This window comes from Triticum aestivum, chromosome 7B (assembly GCF_018294505.1).
Source record: "Triticum aestivum cultivar Chinese Spring chromosome 7B, IWGSC CS RefSeq v2.1, whole genome shotgun sequence".
NCBI classification, from domain to species: Eukaryota; Viridiplantae; Streptophyta; class Magnoliopsida; order Poales; family Poaceae; genus Triticum; species Triticum aestivum.
The window spans coordinates 90,495,637-90,518,499 of NC_057813.1; positions in this window are offsets into that span (position 1 = coordinate 90,495,637).

The following is a 22,863-nucleotide window of genomic DNA, read 5'->3' on the forward strand; positions in this document are numbered from 1 at the left end:
CGGTGAGCTTGTGGGGAGGTGGCGGCACGCGACGTGGCGCAGGCGGCAGCGCGAGGCGGCGGGGCTCCTGGGGTCCGGTGAGGTGGCGGCGTGCACCGGCGGGCGGAGGCAAGGTGGCGCAGCGGTGCGGGGTCGAGGGAGGCATGGTCGGGCGGCGCTCGGCTGTGGGGCAGGGGCGAGAGAGGGGATAGATAGAGGAGGTGGGGGCAACGATTTTTATTTTACCCGCAAAAAAAAAGGTAGCCCCCTCTTTGCCGCCTCCTGGCGGACGACAAAGATTCTTTGCCGTCCGCCAGGAGGCAGCAAAGAAATGACAGATGGCAAAAACTTTCTTTGCCGTCCGCCAGCAGACGGCAAAGAAATGACAGATGGCAAAGACCTTCTTTGTCGTCTGTAAGTTCTTTGTCGTCTGTTGTTTGGTAGCTGATGGCAAAGACCTTCTTTGCCATCCGCAAGCAGACGACAAAGAATTGGCAGATGGCAAAATTCCTGATTCCAGTAGTGTAAGGTTTAAGCTTCTGTCACTCTAGCAACCCATCATCTACTTATTACTTCCCAATGCCTTCTTCTAGGCTCAAATAATGGTGAAGTGTTATGTAGTTGACGTTACACCACTAGAGGTTAGACAACATACACCTAATCAAAATATCGAACGAATACCAAATTCACATGACTACTAATAGCAAGACTTCTCCTGTGTCCTCAGGAACAAACGTAACTACTCACAAAGCATATTCATGTTCATAATCAGAGGGGTAATAATGTGCATAAATGATCTGAACATATAATCTTCCACCAAATAAACCAACTAGTATCAACTACAAGAAGTAATCAACACTACTAGCAACCTACTAGCACCAATCCCGGACTTAGAGACAAGAATTGGATACAAGAGATGAACTAGGGTTTGGAGATGAGATGGTGCTGGTGAAGATGTTGATGGAGATTGCCCTCTCCCGATGAGAGGAGCGTTGGTGATGATGATGACGATGATTTCCCCCTCCCGGAGGGAAGTGTCCCCGGCAGAACAGCTCTGCCGGAGCCCTAGATTGGTTCCGCCAAGGTTCCGCCTCGTGGCGGCGGAGTCTCGTCCTGAAAGGTTGCTTATGATTTTTTTTTCTCATCGAAAGACTTCATATAGGAGAAGATGGGCGTCGGAGAGCCGCCAGGGGGCCCACGAGGTAGGGGGCGCGCCCAGGGGGGAGGGGCGCGCCCCCACCCTCGTGAGCAGGGTGTGGGCCCACTGGCCTTCATCTTTGGCGACGATTTTTCTTTATTTATTTTAAGATATTTCGTGGAGTTTCAGGACTTTTGGAGTTGCGCAGAATAGGTCTCCAATATTTGCTCCTTTTCCAGCCAGAATTCCAGCTGCCGGCGTTCCCTTCTTCATGGTAAACCTTGTAAAATAAGAGAGAATAGCCATAAGTATTGTGACATAACGTGAAATAACAGCCCATAATGCGATAAATATCGATATAAAAGCATGATGCAAAATGGACGTATCAACTCCCCCAAGCTTAGACATCGCTTGTCCTCAAGCGAAAAGCCGATAACAATAAATATGTCCTCATGTTTAGAGGTAGAGGCGTCGATAAAAATAAAATACGGACATGAAGGCATCATTATTATTCTCATAACAACAACATATATAGATTTGTCATATGATTACTTATGTTCAAGTGATAATCTTTTCGCAAAACCAAAGTATGAATCATAAACCTTATGGAGCATTAACAAATTATACCCTCAGTCATTGAAACAATTGCAATTTATCATAACATCGGAAAGAGTCTATGTCAGAGCTTAAAAGCAAGTCCACATACTCAACTATCACTTAGTCCTTCATAATTGCTAACACTCACGCAATACTTGTGGTTACAGAGTTTTAACCAGACACAGAGAAAGATAGGGACTTGTAATTTTGCCCAACAACCTTTTACCTTAAGGGTAATTTCAACAATAATAATTCATGCTCCCCCACATCCAATTAAGTATATATATCATGTTCTTTCCAACATGCTAAGCTTGCCAAAGGACAAAATAAAAAGGAGAAGGTGAAGATCACCGTGACTCTTGCATAAGATAGAGGATAATAATAAAAGATAGGCCCTTCGCAGAGGGAAGCAGAGGTTGCCATGCGCTTTTATGGTTGGATGCACAAAATCTTAATGCAAAAGAACGTCACTTTATATTGCCCCTTGTATGTGGAACTTTATTATGCAGTCCGTCGCTTTTATTACTTCCACAACAAGTCGTACAAAGCTTATTTCTCTGCACTAATAAGTCATGCATATTTAGAGAGCAATTTTTATTGCTTGCACCGATGACAACTTACTTGAAGGATCTTACTCAATCCATAGGTAGATATGGTGGACTCTCATGGCTAAACTGGTTTAAGCATGTTTGGAAGCACAAGTAGTATCTCTACTTGGTGCTGAGCATTTGGCTAGCATGAGGGGGAAAGGCAAGCTCAACATGTTAGGAGATCCATGACAATATACTTTATCTCAGATATAAGAAAACATAACTCATTACGTTGTCTTCCTTGTCCAACATCAACTCTTTAGCATGTCATATTCTAATGAGTGTTCCCAATCATAAAAGATGTCAATGATAATATATCTATATGTGAAACCTCTCTCTCCTTATTAGTTCCTATTAATTGCTACGATGACCAAAGCCATATTTGCCAACTCCCAACAACTTTTAATCATCATACTCTTTCTATGTGAAGTTATTACTCCCAATAAGATCAATAGAAATTCTTTGTTTCTTTTTATTATTTTCTTCTTTTATTCACCCAAGATCATGGCAAAGTAATCAAACCCTTGACTCAACACTAATCTTTATTATATATAGCTCGCGGACTCGATTGCATAGAGAGATCATAAAGCAAAACTTCAAAACTAGATCATGCCATGACTTTTATTCTACTAAATCAAGATACTACTAATAGGATCGAACTAAGAAAAACGGTAAAGATAGGAGTTGTGATGGTGATACGATACCGGGGCAACTCCCCCAAGCTTGGCAGTTGCCAAGGGGAGTGCCCATACCCATGTGATTATGTCTCCTTCTTTGTTGTTGGCGGTGGAGGTGTTGTTGATGAGGCAAGCTTGTCGTCTACCTTCCATGGCATAGGATCATCCTCATAGAAGGATGACCGAGTCTCCTAAATCCTCAGATGTGCAACGGAAACAGCTCGAAATGAAAACTGAGGATATTTGCATGATATGGGAGTCAAAACCTTCGGGAGAATATATAATGAATTTTTACCGACCGAAATACGTATCGTGCAAGAAAACGGAGTCCGGAGGGCACACGAGGTGCTCACGAGGTAGGGGGGCGCGCCCAGGGGGGTAGGACGCGCCCTCCACCCTCGTGGAGGCCTCGTGTCCTCCCTGGACTACTACTTATTTTTCTATTTTTCTAAATATTCCAAAACAGAGAAATATTGCTTTAAAAATTGTTTTGGAGTCGGTTTACTTACCGTACCACATACCTATTCCTTTTCGGAGTCTGAAACATTCAGGAAAGTATCCCTTATGTATTCCTCCGGGGTTACGGTTTCAATAACATTGGTTTCAACATTTATAGGATTACCTGAGATATAGTGTTTGATTCTTTGACCATTTACCACCTTCGGATTTGTGCCTTCGAAATTGTTGATTTTTATGGCACCGGAACTATAGACCTCCTCGATAACGTAGGGACCTTCCCATTTAGAGAGAAGTTTTCCTGCAAAAAATCTTAAACGAGAGTTGTATAGCAATACATAATCACCTACATTAAACTCACGCTTTTGTATCCTTTTGTCATGCCATCTTTTAACTTTTTCTTTAAACAACTTGGCATTTTCATAAGCTTGGGTTCTCCATTCATCAAGTGAGCTAATATCGAATAACCTCTTCTCACCGGCAAGTTTGAAATCATAGTTGAGCTCTTTAATAGCCCAATATGCCTTATGTTCTAGTTCGAGAGGTAAATGACATGCTTTTCCATAAACCATTTTATACGGAGACATACCCATAGGATTCTTATATGCAGTTCTATAGGCCCATAATGCATCATCAAGTTTCTTGGACCAATTCTTTCTAGACCTATTAACAGTCTTTTGCAAAATTAATTTGAGCTCTCTATTACTCAATTCTACTTGACCACTAGACTGTGGGTGATATGGAGATGCAATTCTATGATTAACGTCATATTTAGCAAGCATTTTACGGAAAGCACCATGAATGAAGTGTGAACCACCATCAGTCATTAAGTATCTAGGGACTCCAAACCTTGGAAAAATAACTTCCTTAAGCATTTTAATAGAAGTGTTATGATAAGCACTACTAGTTGGAATAGCTTCTACCCACTTAGTAACGTAATCAACAGCAACTAAATTATGTGTGTATCCATTAGAGGCAGGGAAAGGTCCCATATAATCAAAGCCCCAAACATCAAATGGTTCAATAACAAGTGAATAATTCATAGGCATTTCTTGATGTCTACTAATATTACCAATTCTTTGACATTCATCACAAGACAAAACAAACTTACGGGCATCTTTGAAGAGAGTATGCCAATAAAAACCGGATTGCAATACCTTATGTGCAGTTCTATCTCCAGCGTGGTGTCCTCCATAAGCTTCGGAGTGACACTTGCGTAGGATCTGTTCCAGTTCATGCTCAGGCACACAACGTCTAATAACACCATCTACTCCTTCTTTATAAAGATGTGTGTCATCTCAAAAGTAATGTCGCAAATCATAAAAGAACTTTTTCTTTTGTTGGTATGTGAAGCTAGGTGGTATAAATTTGGCAACAATATAATTAGCATAATCAGCATACCATGGAGTGCTACGAGAAGTGCTTATGACATTTAATTGTTCATCAGGAAAGCTATCATCAATAGGTAGTGGGTCATCAAGAACATTCTCTAACCTAGATAAGTTGTCTGCAACGGGGTTCTCAACTCCTTTTCTATCAACAATATGCAAATCAAATTCTTGCAGCAAGAGAACCCATCTAATAAGTCTAGGTTTAGCATCTTTCTTTTCCATAAGATATTTAATAGTAGCATGATCGGTGTGAATAGTTACTTTAGAATCAACAATATAGGGCCTGGATTTATCACAAGCAAATACAACTGCTAAAAGTTCCTTTTCGGTAGTAGCATAATTTCTTTGAGCATTGTCTAGATTCTTACTAGCATAGTGAATAACATTTAATTTCTTATCAACTCTTTGCCCTAGAACATCACCTACAGCATAATCACTAGCATCACACATAATTTCAAAGGTGTCATGGTAGACTGGTCGCCACGGACACCTATGGGACCGGAGCCCCTTCTCGGTTCGGCAGGGGACGGAGATCGCACGAAGAGCGGATCGAGGCGAAACACACGAGCAGTTTACCCAGCTTCGGAGCTCTCCGGAGAGATAATACTCCTACTGCTGCTTTGTGATTGTATTGCATTCTTGCTCGGGAGCTTGGAAGCTACAAGACCGAGCGAGTGTGTATTGTGGCTATCGAACGATTCGAACCCTTTCTACGTTGCACGCGGGCCTCCTTTTATACGTGAAAGGGGTCACCGACAGGTGGCAAGGTAGGTGAGGGTAAAAATGGAAAAAGAGTAGGCTGGTACAGCTACTTGTACAGTGGTCTTTACCTAACTCTGACGGCAGGGAACAAAGGCATTAAATGCCTATCTAAGTCACCCAAACAGTGCAAAAAGTGGCCGTCAGAGGCGCCACCGCTCGACACGGTGGTATCCTTGTCATCACCGCTTAACGCTGTGTACCGCTGGCTGCACAGCCTCTCGCCACGCGTGCCCGGAAAGGTCCCGTGGCGACACGTTGGCGGGTGCGCTGGAGCGTAGGTACAGAGCGATAGCTTGTCGCGGGAAGCGTCTTGCCGCAGATGTTGCCTTGTCGCTGTCCGGAAGCCTGTCGCTCGCCGGGTCTTGTCGGGACGCGAAGCGCGTCCCGACAAGTTCCTTGGTTGTTCTTCCCGGCAAGCTCCTCTTGCCGGGGTCTTGTCTCTTTAGTTAGCCTTCCCGGCAAGCTCCTCTTGCCGGGGTTTTGTCTTGAACACTTTGTTCTTGAATGGCTCCAAAGGAACCATAGAGGATCTTGGCGGTCGCCCGGCAAACCTTGCCGCGGGGCGCTGCAACTGCCCGTGCACAAGTTCGGGGTACTAGGGTACCCCTATTCTTGTACACCGACAGGAGCCCACGGGCCTGGGCCATACATGGTGCCGAGCGCTGTTGGGCCAGGCCCAAAACAGTGCACGGGCACGTGCAGCCAGGTTCGTGCCGAATCTCACTCCGGATCCACCGCGCCCTCCCCTAACGGCACGCGTCGAACGCGCCATCATGGGGAGAGATCGTGGGGGGTTGTTTATTCGGGAAAAGCGGAACGTCCGCCCCCTCCCTCTTTATAAGCAAGGGAAACAGGGGCGGTTCCTCCGCTCTGCCCGCTGCTGCTTTCCAATCTAATAAATCTTCGCCGCTCCGCCCCTCTCCCCAAGCCGAGAGAGAGAATCGCCCCGCCCCCATCGCCGCCGGCGCCACCCACTCCTCCAACCTCCTCCTCCTCCACCTCCGCCATGGCTCCGAAAGCCAGCAAGGGGAAAGGCGAGAAGTCGAAGGGCGAAAAGTCGAAGGAGGCGCAGAGGCTTGAGGCTCTGCGAAAGGAGCGAGCCACCTTCCCTCCCGAGCTCCCTGCGAAAGAGCTGAGGGAGTGGTTCTATCTGTTCTGGTCGACGGAGACGCGGGCGCATCCGCGCACCAGGGTCCTCTCCGCCGATGCCTCGAAGAATGCCCCATTTGGGTACCCTTTCTTTCCACTGTTCTTCCATTGCGGGCTTTGCCCACCCTTTTCTCAATTCTTTTGCGATGTAATGGTTACCTACGGATTCCATCTCCTTGATTTCACCCCCAACGCCATCCCGACCCTTGCTGTCTTTGCACATCTGTGCGAAAATTTCGTCGGAGTCCACCCAAATGTCGCTCTCTTCCGCCATTTCTTCATCCCTCGAGTCGAGAGAGGAGAACCCCTAGCCGGCGGAATCGCCTGGGTTTCGAGGACCGGCAAGAAGGAATCGTATCTTCTTGGGGACCTCCGCAGCAAGTGGGACGAGTGGAGGGCAGAGTGGTGTTGGATCTTGGAGAAGGACCCGCAGCCATTCACAGTCGTGCGCCAATCCCCTGTAGTGCGCGGCAATGACTGGAGCAATCTGGCTCCAGATGACGCCAAGCTTAAGATCGCCACTACCCGGATCTTGCGGCTCAGGCTTGCCGGACTAACCGTAGGAGCTGTCGGCGCAGATTTGCTTCGTCGTCGCATTGCCCCTCTGCAGGAGAGAGGCAGACCCGCCTGGGAATTTGGAGGCCCTGCGGACATCATGAGGCTGCGACCAGGCCTCAATTTCAATTTTACTGTCTTGGAACTTGAAGGCATGCTCAGGGAGCTCTTCAAGCATGACCCCAATCATCCTGAGTGGTTCAAGCTGCCGTATGGTGTCGTCCCGTTGTGCAACAGCTCTATGCGGGATAGCATCTGTGCAATGATGCCCTTGTGCGACTCACACGGGCTTGTTCCCACTTGGCAAGAGCCCTCGGATAGCATTGTGCAAGAATTCTTTGACAACTTGTCCGAAGTAGCAGTCCGCTCTGATGAGCAGAAGGAGCTCACCCGCGACACCACTGACAATGAAGTGCGGTACATTGCTAGCAGGGCAGAGGAGGCAGCGGCAGCCGCTGCCGCGGGCAAGTTCGGATTTACAGTGGAGGAGGCAGAAGCGGCCGAGGCGGCAAGCCTTGCCGATCGAGAGGAGCTCGCCGGAAAGCTTGCCGGTGAAGAAGAGCCTGCCGCGTCGGGGGCCGAATCCAGCGAACCCGCCGAGGGCACGGGCGGTCAGCCATCTTCGAGCACCTTGCCGCAGGTGGGGCCCTCAGCGTAGCCTTCAACGCAGCCAACGGCGTAGCCCCCAGCGTAGCCCAGGAGACGCATTCGCAGGGCCGGGGACGTGGCGGAGCGGCCAACGAGACAACAGCCGCCGCGCCGCGTGGCATGCTCTGCCACAACAAGCAATGTTGCCGCAGAGACGCACCATGCTGCCACGGCAACTGGAGCGGGGTCCTCCCGGACTGCCGCTGCTGCTCCAGCCGCTTCCCACGCCGCGGCAGCGACCGGGGCTGGGACGTCCCAGGCCACCACCGCTGTACCCGCCAAGAGGCCAAGGGAGCCTTCTCCGCCTCGCCGGGCCGGACTTCGATCTCTCCGGACTCAGCTCCGACGAGGAGGAGGAAGAAGAAGAGTAAGTTCCTTCACTGCTCTTGTAAATCTTCAATTTTTGCTTGTTTTGTCTTGTTTCTGACTCGTTTTACTCTGAATCTGTTGCTTTCAGGACTCTGGCTGAGAGAGCGGCAAAGAGAGCCAAGACCCTGGTAATCAACATCGAGGACGATCCCCCTGTGGCAGCGGGAGACGCACCTGAGACTGGCTCGCCGGATCCGGCAATCTTGCCCCAAAGCAGCCCTCAGCGCAGCCCCCAGCGTAAGTATATAATTTACTTTCACTGTTAGGCACGCATGAGGGCTCTTTATTTGCTGATGTCTTGATCTTTGACTTGTGTAGGAGCAGAACAGCCTCACCAGGAGCCCTTGGAAGCAATCCCTGATGTGCCGCCTGCTGCGACTACTCCGCCAAGGGAGGCTTCCCCGGCAAGGGAGCATTTTCCAGCAAAGGAGGCGTCCCCGGCAAAGGAAGCGTCTCCGGCAAGGGACGGTTCCCCGGCAAAGGACGGCACCAACGACCCCCCGGCGGAGGAGACCGTGACCGCGGAGCCCAATGTAGGTAACCCCTTGTTTGAAGACTTCCCTTAGGCTTTTCTTCTTATGATTTTCTTCTTGGATTCTTGCTTGACTCTTCTCCCTTTTCCGGCCGTCAGATCCTTCTGACGTGGAGCCAATGGAGACCGATGTTGCCGGCGAGGAAGGCGCGCACGGCAACACTGACGACGCCGCCGCCAACAATGAGGCAACCGATGCCGAAGATCCTGCTGCTGAAGAGGCCGCCAAGGCTGACGCCGCAGGGGCCGGCGAGGAATCCGGCGATCACACTGACGGCCCTGAGGCCGCATGAGCGACAGGCGCTGCTCTGACCGCCGATCCCTCCGCCTCTGCCGCAGCGTCGGGCTCCGAGGAGCCCCAGCCCAGCGCCTACTTGAAGGCCGGCGAGGGCATCTTCATCAAACTCCCCTGGGCGTCAAGCTCCAGGGCACCGGTGGAGGGAGAGACTTTCGACGGAGAAGTGCTCGCCTCTGCCGGGCTGACACTGGTGGACGTGCCGAGCCGGAGCAGTGACGAGTCTGAGGAGGAGAAGCTGCTGCGGAAGCTCATGTCACTTTACCGCGCCCGACAAGCCAAACTGGAGTCCCGGGAAGCACTTGTCGCGCGGGCGGGCGTGGACATAGAGAAGCATGCAGAAGAGCTCCGGAGCCGCAATCAAGAGGCTCTCCGGTCTATTGCGGAGGAGCGGGCACAGCTCGACGAGGCGCGGAAAGCCTTCATCCTTGAAAAGGCTGAAGTTGATGAGCAACAGAGGCTTGCCGGCGAGGAGCTGGATGCACGAGAAGGAGAGTTGACGCAGCGGAAAGTCAACCTCGACAGCTATGAAGAGGAGCTTGCCGTGCGTGAACAATCGATTGGCGGGGCCCTCAAGGAAGCGAAAGACGCTGCTGCATCTGCAGAGGCCGCCAAGAAAGAGCTGGAGACAAGGGTGGCGCAGCTGGAAACCAGTCTCAAGGCAAAGTATGGAGAAGTTACCACGCTCAAACATGAGCGTGAAAAGGACGCCTACACTTTTGGTGAGCTGCAGGGTCGCTTTGCCGAGAAGGTCAAAGAGCTGGACGCCGCCAAGGACTCCAATGCCGATTTAAAGCTAAAGCTGACCACTCTGACCAAGTCATTGGATGAGGCCAAAGAGCGGGAGGCAACCCTGAGGAAGGAGGTCAAGAATAATGAAGTGCTGCTGGCAAGGGTTGCAGAGACCCAGAACACTTTCAAAGATAATGTGCTGCACTGGACGGAGGGACTCGTCGATATTGCTGCATCCATCGACGAGGAGCTGGCGCATCTGGGGATGGAGGATTTCGGGTATTCTACTGACGAGAACCTCTATCCCAGCGCCAAGCTCACCATGTTCTTCAAGGGCGTGGTGACGGCACTCCAGCAGCTCCAGGAGAAGATCCCAAAACAGCTGGCCGACGAGTCATGCGACATCTGCGTAGGAGCCCTCCAGAAGGTGTTGGTGAAGGTAGCTTTCCGCAATCCAGGCATCGACTTCAAGAAGGTCCTCAAAAGCTTGCCGCCTGACGCAGATGTGGAATCGCTCAAGGCCCTTGTCGCACCCATTGTGGACAAGGTTGCCGGAATCAAGAGGATTGACGGCGATCGTGTAGACTAGGCCGCCCATCTTCTCCTTTACTTGCCGCTGCTGATCACGTTATGAGAACAGTCTATTAGAGCTGCGACAAGTCATTTTTGTAATATAACTTTATCTTAGGCATCTACTGTTATGTTACTCCCTTTACTTGATTCCTCCTTTGTATGTTTTTACCCTACGCTTTTTAGGAAACTTGTCGGCGCAAGCACCTTAACCGCAAGCGCTGAGTGCGGGACATCAGCAGCCTGCGCGGTGTCATAGCCGGCAAGAAACCTTGCCGCAACTAGCCGCAACTCGCTTAAGTTGTTGAGCGGACTCGAAACAAAATAAGGGTGCAACTAGCTACGAGCAGGTTCCTTCGCGCACAGGTTTTTCATACAAAGCGCGGTCGTTCAAGGAAGATAACACTTAAAAAAATTTAAAGCTAAATGCTCAAGCTTTGGCAACTTAGCTTTTCTATTATTTGCTTCCCGGCAAGGCAAAGTTTTCTTGAACGACGCCTGGTCCACACCATTATCTTCTCCTTTCCCCCCGGTAAACTTGTGGGCGAGGGGACCTTCCTTTTGAGAAAAAGAAAGAAGAGAAAATAATAACATGGAACCTTATGGCTCGTTATTGCTTACCGCAGGGTGGTGCTGCACAAAGCGTTAGATAACACATGCAAAATATATACATAAAGCATGGAACTAACAGGGTTGTGCGGAGCATAAGAGCTTTATTCATGCACGGGATCTGCGCCCGGCTTTGTACAAAGGATTACATGCTACAGCGGCAAGACTTGTACAAAAGGTGGTTGCCGGAACAGGTTCTGACAACCACGCCCTACGGGTAAAACTTACGAAGATGTTCGATATTCCAGGAGTTGCTCACCGGATTGCCATCTTCGGTCTCAAGGCGGACAGCGCCAGGCCTAGTGACTCGTTTCACCCGATAAGGGCCTTCCCACTTTGGCGTCAACTTGTTTGAATTCTTGGCGGAGTGAACGCGCCGAAGAACAAGGTCGCCCTCCTCGAGACTTCTGGCATTAACTCTGCGGCTATGGTAGCGGTGCAAAGCTTGCTGGTAGCGAGCATCTCGCACAGCAGCCTGAAGACGATCCTCCTCAAGGAGCAGTGCGTCATCTTGTCGCAGCTGCTCTTGCTCAAGCTCATCATAAGCGAGCACTCGAGGTGATCCGTATACGAGTTCCGTGGGGAGAACTGCCTCTGCTCCATAGACTAGAGCAAAGGGTGTCTGGCCAGTGGCTCGATTTGGCGTCGTCCTGATCGACCAAAGAACCACCGGCAACTCCTCGATCCAGTTTTTTCCGCACTTGCGCAGCCTGTCGAAAGTTCTGGTCTTGAGTCCACGCAGCACTTTCAGCATTTGCCCTCTCTGCTTGACCGTTGCTTCTCGGGTGAGCAACAGAAGCAAAGCAGACCTTGGCGCCAAGGTCTTGGACGTACTGCATGAAGGTGCGGCTCGTGAATTGTGTGCCGTTGTCGGTGATGATCCTGTTGGGGATCCCAAAGCGGCAAACAATCGACCTGAAGAACTTGACTGCTGACTGTGTCGTCACCTTCCTCACTGCCTCCACTTCTGGCCACTTTGTGAACTTGTCGATTGCAACGTACAAGTACTCAAAGCCCCCGATTGCTCGGGGAAAGGGGCCGAGGATATCGAGCCCCCAGACCGAAAATGGCCAGGATAAAGGGATCGTCTGGAGAGCTTGAGCTGGCTGGTGTATCTGCTTTGAATGGAACTGGCACGCTTCACACTTGGTTACTTGTGCAGTTGCATCCTGGAGGGTTGTCGGCCAAAAGAAGCCTTGCCGGAAAGCTTTGCCAGCAAGGGCTCTTGCGCCAATGTGGTGACCACATATGCCTCCGTGTATTTCTGCCAACAGCTTCTGTCCATCTTCCCGGGGAATACACTTCAATTTCACACCGTTGAGTCTTCTTCTGCACAGTGTGTTGTCAACAAACTGGTACATACTTGACTGCCGGGCTACTCTCTCTGCTTCTTCTTGCTCTTCGGGAAGTTCTCCTGTCTGAAGGAAACGGACAATCTGCTGTGCCCATGCTAGAGCTTGTGGCTCGACAATAAGGACCAAAGGCGCATCTGTTGCTGCGGGAACATCTGCTTCTACGGCAAGAACTTGAGATTCTGCCGGAGCTTGATGATCCCCGGCAAGCTCGCCGGAGCAAGACTTGTCGGGAGCGTTTGCTTCAACGGAACGAACCCTAGGGTTCGCCGGAGCAGACTGCTCCTCAACATTTTTGTCGTTGATCTTGGGGACCTTCTTGGCGGCGGCTTCAGGTAACTCTGCCGGAAAATAGTCACCAGAGACCAACTTTCTCTTTTTGCTCTGTCCAGCTGATGGTGTCACAGTTGGTTGAGTTAGCTTGAGCACAAAGATCCCTGGTTCCACAGGTAGCTTATGCGCAGCACACTTTGATAGGCCATCTGCAATGTCGTTCTCAGCTCTGGGAACGTGCTCCATCTGTAGGCCGTCAAAGTGCTCTTCTAGCTTTCTCACTTCATCAACATAAGCCTCCATCAACGGACTCTGGTAATTCTTGTTCACTTGGCGGACGACAAGCTATGAGTCACCCCTGACAATAAGCTTCTTGATCCCAAGGTCTGCCGCGATCCTGAGACCGGCAAGCAAGCCCTCATACTCTGCAGTATTGTTTGTTGCTTGCTCCCTGGGAAAGTGCATCTGGACCACGTACTTGAGGTGCTCTCCGGTGGGCGCGATAAGCAACACGCCGGCACCGGCGCCTTGCAGCGAAAAGGCACCATCAAAGTACATCAGCCACTCTTTGCTTGCTTCTTTGACGGGGATGCTCGTTTCTGGAGTTTCTTCATCTGGTGTTGGCGTCCATTCTGCTATGAATTCTGCCAAAGCTCTGCTCTGAATAGTTGAAGTGCTTTCAAACTTGAGACCAAAGCTTGACAGTTCCAGTGCCCACTCAACGATCCTGCCTGTTGCTTCTGGATTTTGCAGTATCCTCTTCAACGGAAAGCGAGTGACAACTGTAATCTCATGTGCTTGGAAGTAATGGCGCAGCTTTCTCGAGGCCATGAGAAGGCCGAAAAGCAATTTCTGCACACCAGAGTACCTTGACCTAGCCCCCTGCAGAAGGGAACTGACAAAGTAAACTAGGCACTGCACCATTTTCTTCTGCACCTCTTGCTTGCCGGGACCAGAGCTTGTCGGCGAAGCTTCCTGCTTGTCGCTGGATGTGTTTGCCGGTGAAGCCCCCTGCTTGTCGCTGGATGTGCTTGCCGCGGTTGTGGGTTCATCATCTGCCTCCCTCTCCGCTACTAACGCAGCACTAACCACTTGATTGGTTGCCGCTAAATATAGCAGCAACTTCTCTTGTGGCCTAGGTGCGACAAGTATTGGAGTGGAGGACAGGTATTTCTTTAAGTCCTGCAGCGCAGCCTCTGCTTCCGGAGTCCATTTCATTGGACCTGCCTTTTTCAAGATTTTGAAAAACGGCAGGGTGCGCTCAGCAGACTTAGAGATAAACCTACTGAGAGCAGCCACGCAACCGGCAAGTCTTCGCACATCCTTGACGCGCTTCGGGGCCTCAATCTGCTCAATGGCCTTGATCTTGTCGGGATTGGCTTCTATCCCCCTCTGTCATACAAAGAACCCGAGAAGCTTGCCGGAGGGAACTCCAAATACACACTTCTCGGGGTTCAACTTGAGGTTGATCTTGCGTAGATTTGCAAAGGTCTCGTCCAGATCTTGAATCAGAGTTGCTTTGTCTTTGCTCTTGACCACTATGTCATCCATGTAGGCTTCCACATTTCTGTGCAGCTGTGGCTCAAAAGCTTCATGGACCACCCTTGCAAATGTTGAACCAGCATTCTTTAATCCGAAAGGCATCCGAATGAAACAGTATGTGCCACATGGACTAATGAATGCGGTTTTCTCCTCATCCTCTTCTGCCATGAAGATCTGATGATATCCTGAGTATGCATCAAGAAATGAAAGCAAATCACATCTGGCCGTGGACTCAACAATCTGGTCAATGCGCGGCAAGGGAAATGGGTCTTTGGGACAAGCTTTATTAACATCAGTAAAGTCTATACAAAGCCTCCATTTCCCATTTGCTTTGCGCACGACAACCGGATTGGCCAACCACGTGGGATGGAGTACTCCTCTGACAAGGCCTGCTGCTTCCAACTTCTTGATTTCTTCTGCTATGAACTCTTGACGCTCCACTGCTTGCTTCCTAACTTTTTGCTTGACGGGCCGCGCGTGAGGACAAACAGCAAGGTGGTGCTCAATTACTTTCCTGGGAACACCGGGGATGTCAGACGGTTGCCATGCAAACACGTCGACATTCGCCCGCAGGAAAGCAACGAGCGCACTTTCCTATTTAGGGTCTAGGGTGGCGCTGATGGTGAAGGTACCACTAGTGCCGTCCTCCTTGGCGGACACCTTCTTGGTCTGTGGTGGAGCCGTCATCGTCTTGTTACGCTTGCCGGTGGAGCTCGATGGTGCGTCCTCGATGGTAGCGCAGCACTCCGAAGAGGTGCGCTTGCCAGAGTGGGCATCAGAGCACTTGCCGGACTTGGTCTTCCTCTTCCCTTCGGGAGCTTCAGCGGCAAGTGTAATGCGATCTGCTGCTGCTGCTGCATCCCGGTAAATCTTGTCGGCGCAGATAAGGGCATCCTTCTTGTCACTAGGGACAGAGATGATGCTTATCGGGCCGGGCATCTTGAGCATGTTGTAGGCATAGTGAGAGGCTGCCATGAACTTGGCGAGTGCTGGACGGTCGAGTATCCCATTGTATGGCAATGGGAAATCAGCTACGTCAAATGTGACACTCTCAGTCCTGTAGTTCATCTCGCTGCCAAATGTGACCGGCAACGTGATCTTCCCCTTTGGCTTGCTCCTTCCCGGATTGATCCCTTGGAACGTGCCGGTTTCTTCGAGCTCACTGTCGGGGATCTGAAGCTTCTGGAGTACAGCTGAGGATATCAGGTTCAAGCCGGCCCCGCCGTCAACTAACATCTTGGTGACTTTGAGGTTGCGGATGGTTGGTGACACAAACATTGGCAAGCATCCGACCGCAGTTGTGCGATCAGGGTGGTCCTCAATGTCAAAGATGATAGGCATGCTGGACCATTTCAGAGGCTTGCGCGACTCCATGGATGGTTCTGCTGCATTGACTTCCCGCGCCCACTGCTTGAGTTGGCGGTGCGAAGTATGCAGAGAAGCACCTCCGTCAACGCATAGGACCTCAGTGGCTTTCTGGAATTCCTACTCACTGGTCTCATCCTCATCCATATCTTCATCTTCATCTTCTTCTTCGTCCTTGTCGCGGCCCCGGGGAGGTCTGTCTCCTTGCCGCTGCTTGGCCTTGCCGCGGCGTCCTCCCCGGCCAGGGCGCTTCTTGCCGGATCCGCCATCACCTCCTTGAGCTTTCTCCTTGTCGCGTCGCTCATACTCAGCTTTCTGCAACTCGACGAGCTTCTCAACCTTCTTGCAACTCTGGAGATCGTGACCCTTGGTGCGGTGGATCTTGCAATACTGCTTGTTGGTGTCGTCCTGCTTGTCAACGGCCGCCACAGCTTGGCAGTTGGTGCAAGCGGCAGTCTCCTGGCCGGAGCTACCAGCTGGTGCTGTCTTGGCGCCACCTCCATTGCCGGACTGCTCGACAACTAGCACATCTTTTCCCTTCTTTTTTCTGTTGTTCCGCCGCCGGTTTTTCCTTGCCGGGGCGGCATCCTCGCTGTCGGACCCTCCTGCTCCAACAGTCTCTCCGGGAAGTCTCCTCCCCTCCTCAGCGCGCGCACACTTGTCGGCCAGAGCATATAGCTCGCTGACGTCCTTGATCTTGCACATCGCCATCTCCTCCCGCATCCTACGGTTTCGCATGTTCTGATGGAACGCGCTGATGACCGCAGCGGGGTGGATATCAGGGATGTTGTAATGCACGCGGCTGAATCTCTGTATGTACTTGCGCAGGGATTCTCCTTCTTTCTGGACGAGTATGTGAAGATCACTTTCTTGGCCATGGGGCTTGTGGCCGCCTGTGAAGGCGCCGACAAACTGATGGCACAAATCAGCCCAAGAAGATATGGAGTTTTCCGGCAAGTGCATGAGCCAGGATCTGACATTGGGCTTGAGTACCAACGGGAAGTAGTTGGCAAGGATCTTGTCGTCTCGTCCTCCAGCAGCCTGCACCGCAATGGTGTAGATGCTGAGGAACTCCGACGGATGCGACTTGCCGTCGTACTTCTCGGGTACGTCAGGCTTGAAGTTCTTGGTACTGGGCCACTGGACTTGCCGCAGCTCACGGGTAAACGCAGGGCAGCCTACCGTATACAGTAAGTCGTCTGGTTCTCCTGGCGCATGCATATCAACAGCGGGCCCAGCGCGCAGGTCAGATTGACGCCGCGCTTCTCTTCGGTGCTCGATGTGGGTGCGAGCGTCTTCTTGCCGTCGTTCTTGAAGAACTTGGCGTTGATCACGCCGAGCTCGCGGGTCTGCTGACGCAGTAGAGTCGCTGTCGAGGTTGGCCCGGCGAGCTGGCGATCTTGGCCTCCGGGGCGGAGAGTGCACGGTGGGTGCACCTCCACCGGTTCTCTCGCCGTCGGCTTGTGCTTGGCGGTCTTGCCGCGGCTGCGAAGCGCTCGGCTGCCGCGGAGTGTCACCATTGGCGAAGCCAATGAGACTCTGGATGGTGGCCCTCCATTCGTCGATCTTGTCCGACGTAGGAGGGAAGTCTAGAAGCAGTTGAGCCCTCGCCAGAGCTTCTGATGGAGTGGATGGTGGCAGCGGCGACCGGTGCGAGGAACGAGACATGCTCAAACTCCTAACTCCATTAGGAGGAGCAGTATCCCGTCCAAGCGACCGTACAGCGCTCGTGCCAGCATGTTGGCGTGCAAGCTGACCTTGGACGTCTCGAGATCCACCAGCTTGATTTGGATTCAGCAAGCGCATGGCACCGTGAGTGCCATGACGCTGCTGGTCCCGCGCCTCCTGATATGGACGCGGGGCTTGTCCGGTCGTCGAGGTTTGTGCCGCCTTGTCCTTGGACTTGGCAGCAACTTGGGCTCCCTCGTCGACGTCCATTCCTCCGCCGGCGCCTACCCCACCGCCCTCTGGCTCTGGTGGCGGTGGGTTCGACGCGGACGGAGCGGCCACCTCCGAAGCCTTCTTCTTCGGTGGCATGTTGATGAAGATGTTGATGGAGATGCGGCTCGTGCGAACGCCGGATCAGGTTCACACAACCTCAACGCCCCCTACCTGGTGCGCCAAAGATGTCGTGGTAGACTGGTCGCCACGGACACCTATGGGACCGGAGCCCCTTCTCGATTCGGCGGGGGGCAGAGATCGCACGAAGAGCGGATCGAGGCGAAACACACGAGCAGTTTACCCAGCTTCGGAGCTCTCCGGAGAGATAATACTCCTACTGCTGCTTTGTGATTGTATTGCGTTCTTGCTCGGGAGCTTGGAAGCTACAAGACCGAGCGAGTGTGTATTGTGGCTATCGAAGGATTCGAACCCTTTCTACGTTGCACGCGGGCCTCTTTTTATACGTGAAAGGGGTCACCGACAGGTGGCAAGGTAGGTGAGGGTAAAAATGGAAAAAGAGTAGGCTGGTATAGCTACTTGTACAGTGGTCTTTACCTAACTCTGACGGCAGGGGACAAAGGCATTAAATGCCTATATAAGTCACCCAAACAGTGCAAAAAGTGGCCGTCAGAGGCGCCACCGCTCGACACGGTGGTATCCTTGTCATCGCCGCTTAACACTGTGTACCGCTGGCTGCACAGCCTCTCACCACGCGTGCCCGAAAAGGTCCCGTGGCGACACGTTGGCGGGTGCGCTGGAGCCGAGGTACAGAGCGATAGCTTGTCGCGGCAAGCGTCTTGCCGCAGATGTTGCCTTGTCGCTGTCCGGAAGCCTGTCGCTCGCCGGGTCTTGTCGGGACGCGAAGCGCGTCGCGGCAAGTTCCTTGGTTGTTCTTCCCGGCAAGCTCCTCTTGCCGGGGTCTTGTCTCTTTAGTTAGCCTTCCCGGCAAGCTCCTCTTGCCGGGGTTTTGTCTTGAACACTTTGTTCTTGAATGGCTCCAAAGGAACCATAGAGGATCTTGGCGGTCGCCCGGCAAGCCTTGCCGCGGGGCGCTGCAACTGCCCGTGCACAAGTTCGGGGTACTAGGGTACCCCTATTCTAGTACACCGACAAAAGGGTAAATTCTAATCAAGTGGCTGAACAATAGGTGCAGAGACTAACGCTTTCTTAACTATTTCAAATGCTTCTACACAATCATCATCAAAGACAAATGGTACATCTTTTTGTAATAAATTAGTCAGAGGCCGAGAGATTTTCGAGAAGTCCTTAATGAACCTCCTATAAAATCCGACGTGACCAAGGAAACTTCTTATACCTTTGATGTCCTTGGGACATGGCATCTTTTCAATAGCGTCAACCTTGGCTTTATCAACTTCAATACCTCTTTCAGAAACTTTGTGCCCCAAGACAATACCTTCATTAACCATAAAGTGGCACTTTTCCCAATTCAAGACAAGATTAGTTTCTTCACATCTCTGCAAAACTCGATCAAGATTGCTCAAGCAATCATCAAAAGAGGAACCATAGACGGAAAAGTCGTCCATGAAAACCTCACAAATCTTTTCACAAAAATCAGAGAATATAGCCATCATGCATCTTTGAAAGGTAGCAGGTGCATTACATAAACCAAAAGGCATACGTCTATAAGCAAAAGTACCAAAAGGGCATGTAAAAGTAGTCTTTGATTGATCTTTAGCCGACACAGGTATTTGAGAGAAACCAGAATAACCATCTAGAAAGCAATAATGTGTATGTTTGCATATTATTTCTAGCATTTGATCAATAAAAGGTAAGGGGTAATGATCTTTCTTGGTGGCTTTATTTAATTTGTGGAAATCAATTACCATCCTATAACCTGTAATAATTCTTTGCAGAATCAATTCATCTTTATCATTAGGGACAACAGTAATACCTCCCTTCTTAGGGACACAATGGACAGGACTTACCCACTGACTATCAGCAACGGGATAAATTATACCTGCCTCCAGAAGCTTGAGTATTTCTTTCCTTACCACTTCTTTCATTTTAGGATTCAAACGTCGTTGAGGATCACGAACTGGTTTGGCATCTGCTTCCAAATTTATTTTATGTTGACATAGAGTGGGACTAATGCCCTTAAGATCATCAAGAGTATATCCAATAGCGGCACGGTGCTTCTTCAGAGTTTTCAATAATCTTTCTTCTTCATGCTCTGAAAGGTTAGCACTAATAATAACAGGATATATTTTCTTTTCATCAAGATAAGCATACTTAAGATTATCAGGCAACGGCTTAAGCTCAAACACGGGATCACCCTTGGGTGGAGGAGGATCCCCTAGGATTCCAACAGGCAAATTGTGTTTCAGAATAGGTTCTTGTTTAAAGAATACTTCATCTATTTCCCTTCTTTCATTCATGAACATATAATTTTCATGGTCTAGCAAATAGTGTTCCAAAGGATCACTAGGAGGTATGGCAATAGAAGCAAGACCAATAATTTCATCCTTACTAGGCAATTCTTCCTCACGATGTTGTTTACTAAATTTAGAGAAATTAAACTCATGAAATATATCATCCAAGCCAATAGTAACAACATTCTTTTCGCAGTCTATCTTAGCATTAACAGTATTCAAGAAGGGTCTACCAAATATAATGGGACAAAAGCTATCTTGTGGAGAACCAAGAACAAGGAAATCAGCAGGATATTTAGTTTTCCCACACAAGACTTCAACATCTCTAACAATTCCCACTGGTGAAATAGTATCTCTATTGGCAAGTTTAACTATAACATCAATATCTTCTAACTCAGCAGGTGCGATATCATGCATAATTTCTTTATATAAGTCAATGGGTATAACACTAGCACTAGCACCCATATCACATAAGCCATCATAACAATGATCTCCTATTTTAATAGAAATAACATGCACACCTACCACAGGTCTATGTTTATCTCTATCACAGGGTTTAGCAATTCTAGCAGTTTCACCAGAAAACTGAATGACATGCCCATCAATATTATCAGACAGGAGATCTTTAACAATAGCAATATTAGGCTCTACTTTGACTTGCTCAGGAGGTGTATAAGTTCTAGTATTGCTTTTACGAACAACAGTTGAAGCTTAAGCATGATCCTTTACTCTAGCAGGGAAAGGTGGTTTCTCAACATAAGAGGTGGGAACAATAGGATCATTATAAGTGATGGTCTTTTCTTCAACTTTAATAGGTGCAGCTACTTTTACTTCTATGGGAGGATGATATTTAAACCACTTCTCCTTGGGGAGATCAACATAAGAAGCAAAAGATTCACAGAAAGAAGCTACTATCTCAGAGTCAAGTCCATATTTAGTGCTAAACTTATGGAAAATATCGGTATCCATAAAAGATTTAACACAATCAAACTTAGGTCTCATACCTGACTCCTTACCTTCGTCGAGGTCCCAATCGTCAGAGTTGCGTTTAATTCTATCCAATAAATTCCATCTGAATTCAATAGTCTTCATCATAAAAGAGCCAGCACAAGAAGTATCGAGCATGGTGCGATTGTTATCAGAAAGCAGAGCATAAATTTTTTGAAGAATTGTTTCTCTTGAGAGGTCATGATTGGGGCATGAACATAACATTGATTTAAGCCTCCCCCAAGCTTGAGCGATGCTTTCTCCTTCACGAGGCCAAAAATTATATATATAATTGCGATCACGATGAACAAGATGCATAGGGTAATACTTTTGATGAAATTCCAATTTCATTCTTTTATAGTTCCATGATCTCGTATCATCACATAGCCTATACCATGTCGATGCGTCTCCCTCCAAAGATAAAGGGAAAGCCTTCTTCTTAACAACATCATCGGGTATACCTGCAAGCTTAAATAATCCACAAATATCATCCAAATAGCGTAGATGCTCATCGGGATGCTTTGTCCCATCTCCTGTAAAAGTATTAGCCAGCAGTTTTTCCATAATACCCGAAGGAAATTCAAAAGGAGTTTCATTTTCAATAGGTTCAGTAGGTTCAGGAGAAACTCTTTGCTCTACTGGACAGGGTGAAGGTACCCCGAACAAGCCCCTCAGAGATTCACTTTCCATAGTAACAAGTGACAGAAAATTTCAGCACACTATATAAATTTTTCCTTACCAAATTCCACTTACCAAAGGCGCTACACTTCCCCGGCAACGGCGCCAGAAAAGAGTCTTGATGACCCAGAAGTATAGGGGATCTATCGTAGTCCTTTCAATAAGTAAGAGTGTCGAACCCAACGAGGAGAAGAAGGAAATGATAAGCGGTTTTCAGCAAGGTATTCTCTGCAAGTACTGAAATAAGTGGTAACAGATAGTTTTGTGATAAGGTAAATTGTAACGAGCAACAAGTAACAAAAGTAAATAAGGTGCAGCAAGGTGCAGCAAGGTGGCCCAATCCTTTTTGTAGCAAAGGACAAGCCGGAACAAACTCTTATAATAGGAAAAGCACTCCCGAGGACACATGGGAATATCGTCAAGCTAGTTTTCATCACGCTCATATGATTCGCGTTCGGTACTTTGATAATTTGATATGTGGGTGGACCGGTGCTTGGGTGCTGTTCTTACTTGAACAAGCATCCCACTTATGATTAACCTCTATTGCAAGCATCCGCAACTACAACAAAAGTATTAAGGTAAACCTAACCATAGCATGAAACATATGGATCCAAATCAGCCCCTTACAAAGCAACACATAAACTAAGGTTTAAGCTTCTGTCACTCTAGCAACCCATCATCTACTTATTACTTCCCAATGCCTTCCTCTAGTCCCAAATAATGGTGAAGTGTTATGTAGTCGACGTTCACATAACACCACTAGAGGTTAGACAACATACACCTTATCAAAATATCGAACGAATACCAAATTCACATGACTACTAATAGCAAGACTTCTCCCATGTCCTCAGGAACAAACGTAACTACTCACAAAGCATATTCATGTTCATAATCAGAGGGGTAATAATGTGCACAAAGGATCTGAACATATAATCTTCCACCAAATAAACCAACTAGTATCAACTACAAGGAGTAATAACCACTACTAGCAACCTACTAGCACCAATCCCGGACTTAGAGACAAGAATTGGATACAAGAGATGAACTAGTGTTTGGAGATGAGATGGTGCTGGTGAAGATGTTGATGGAGATTGCCCTCTCCCGATGAGAGGAGCGTTGGTGATGATGACGATGATTTCCCCCTCCCGGAGGGAAGAGTCCCCGGCAGAACAGCTCTGCCGGAGCCCTAGATTGGTTCCGCCAAGGTTCCGCCTCGTGGTGGCGGAGTCTCGTCTCTAAAGGTTGCTTATGATTTTTTCTCATCGAAAGACTTCATATAGGAGAAG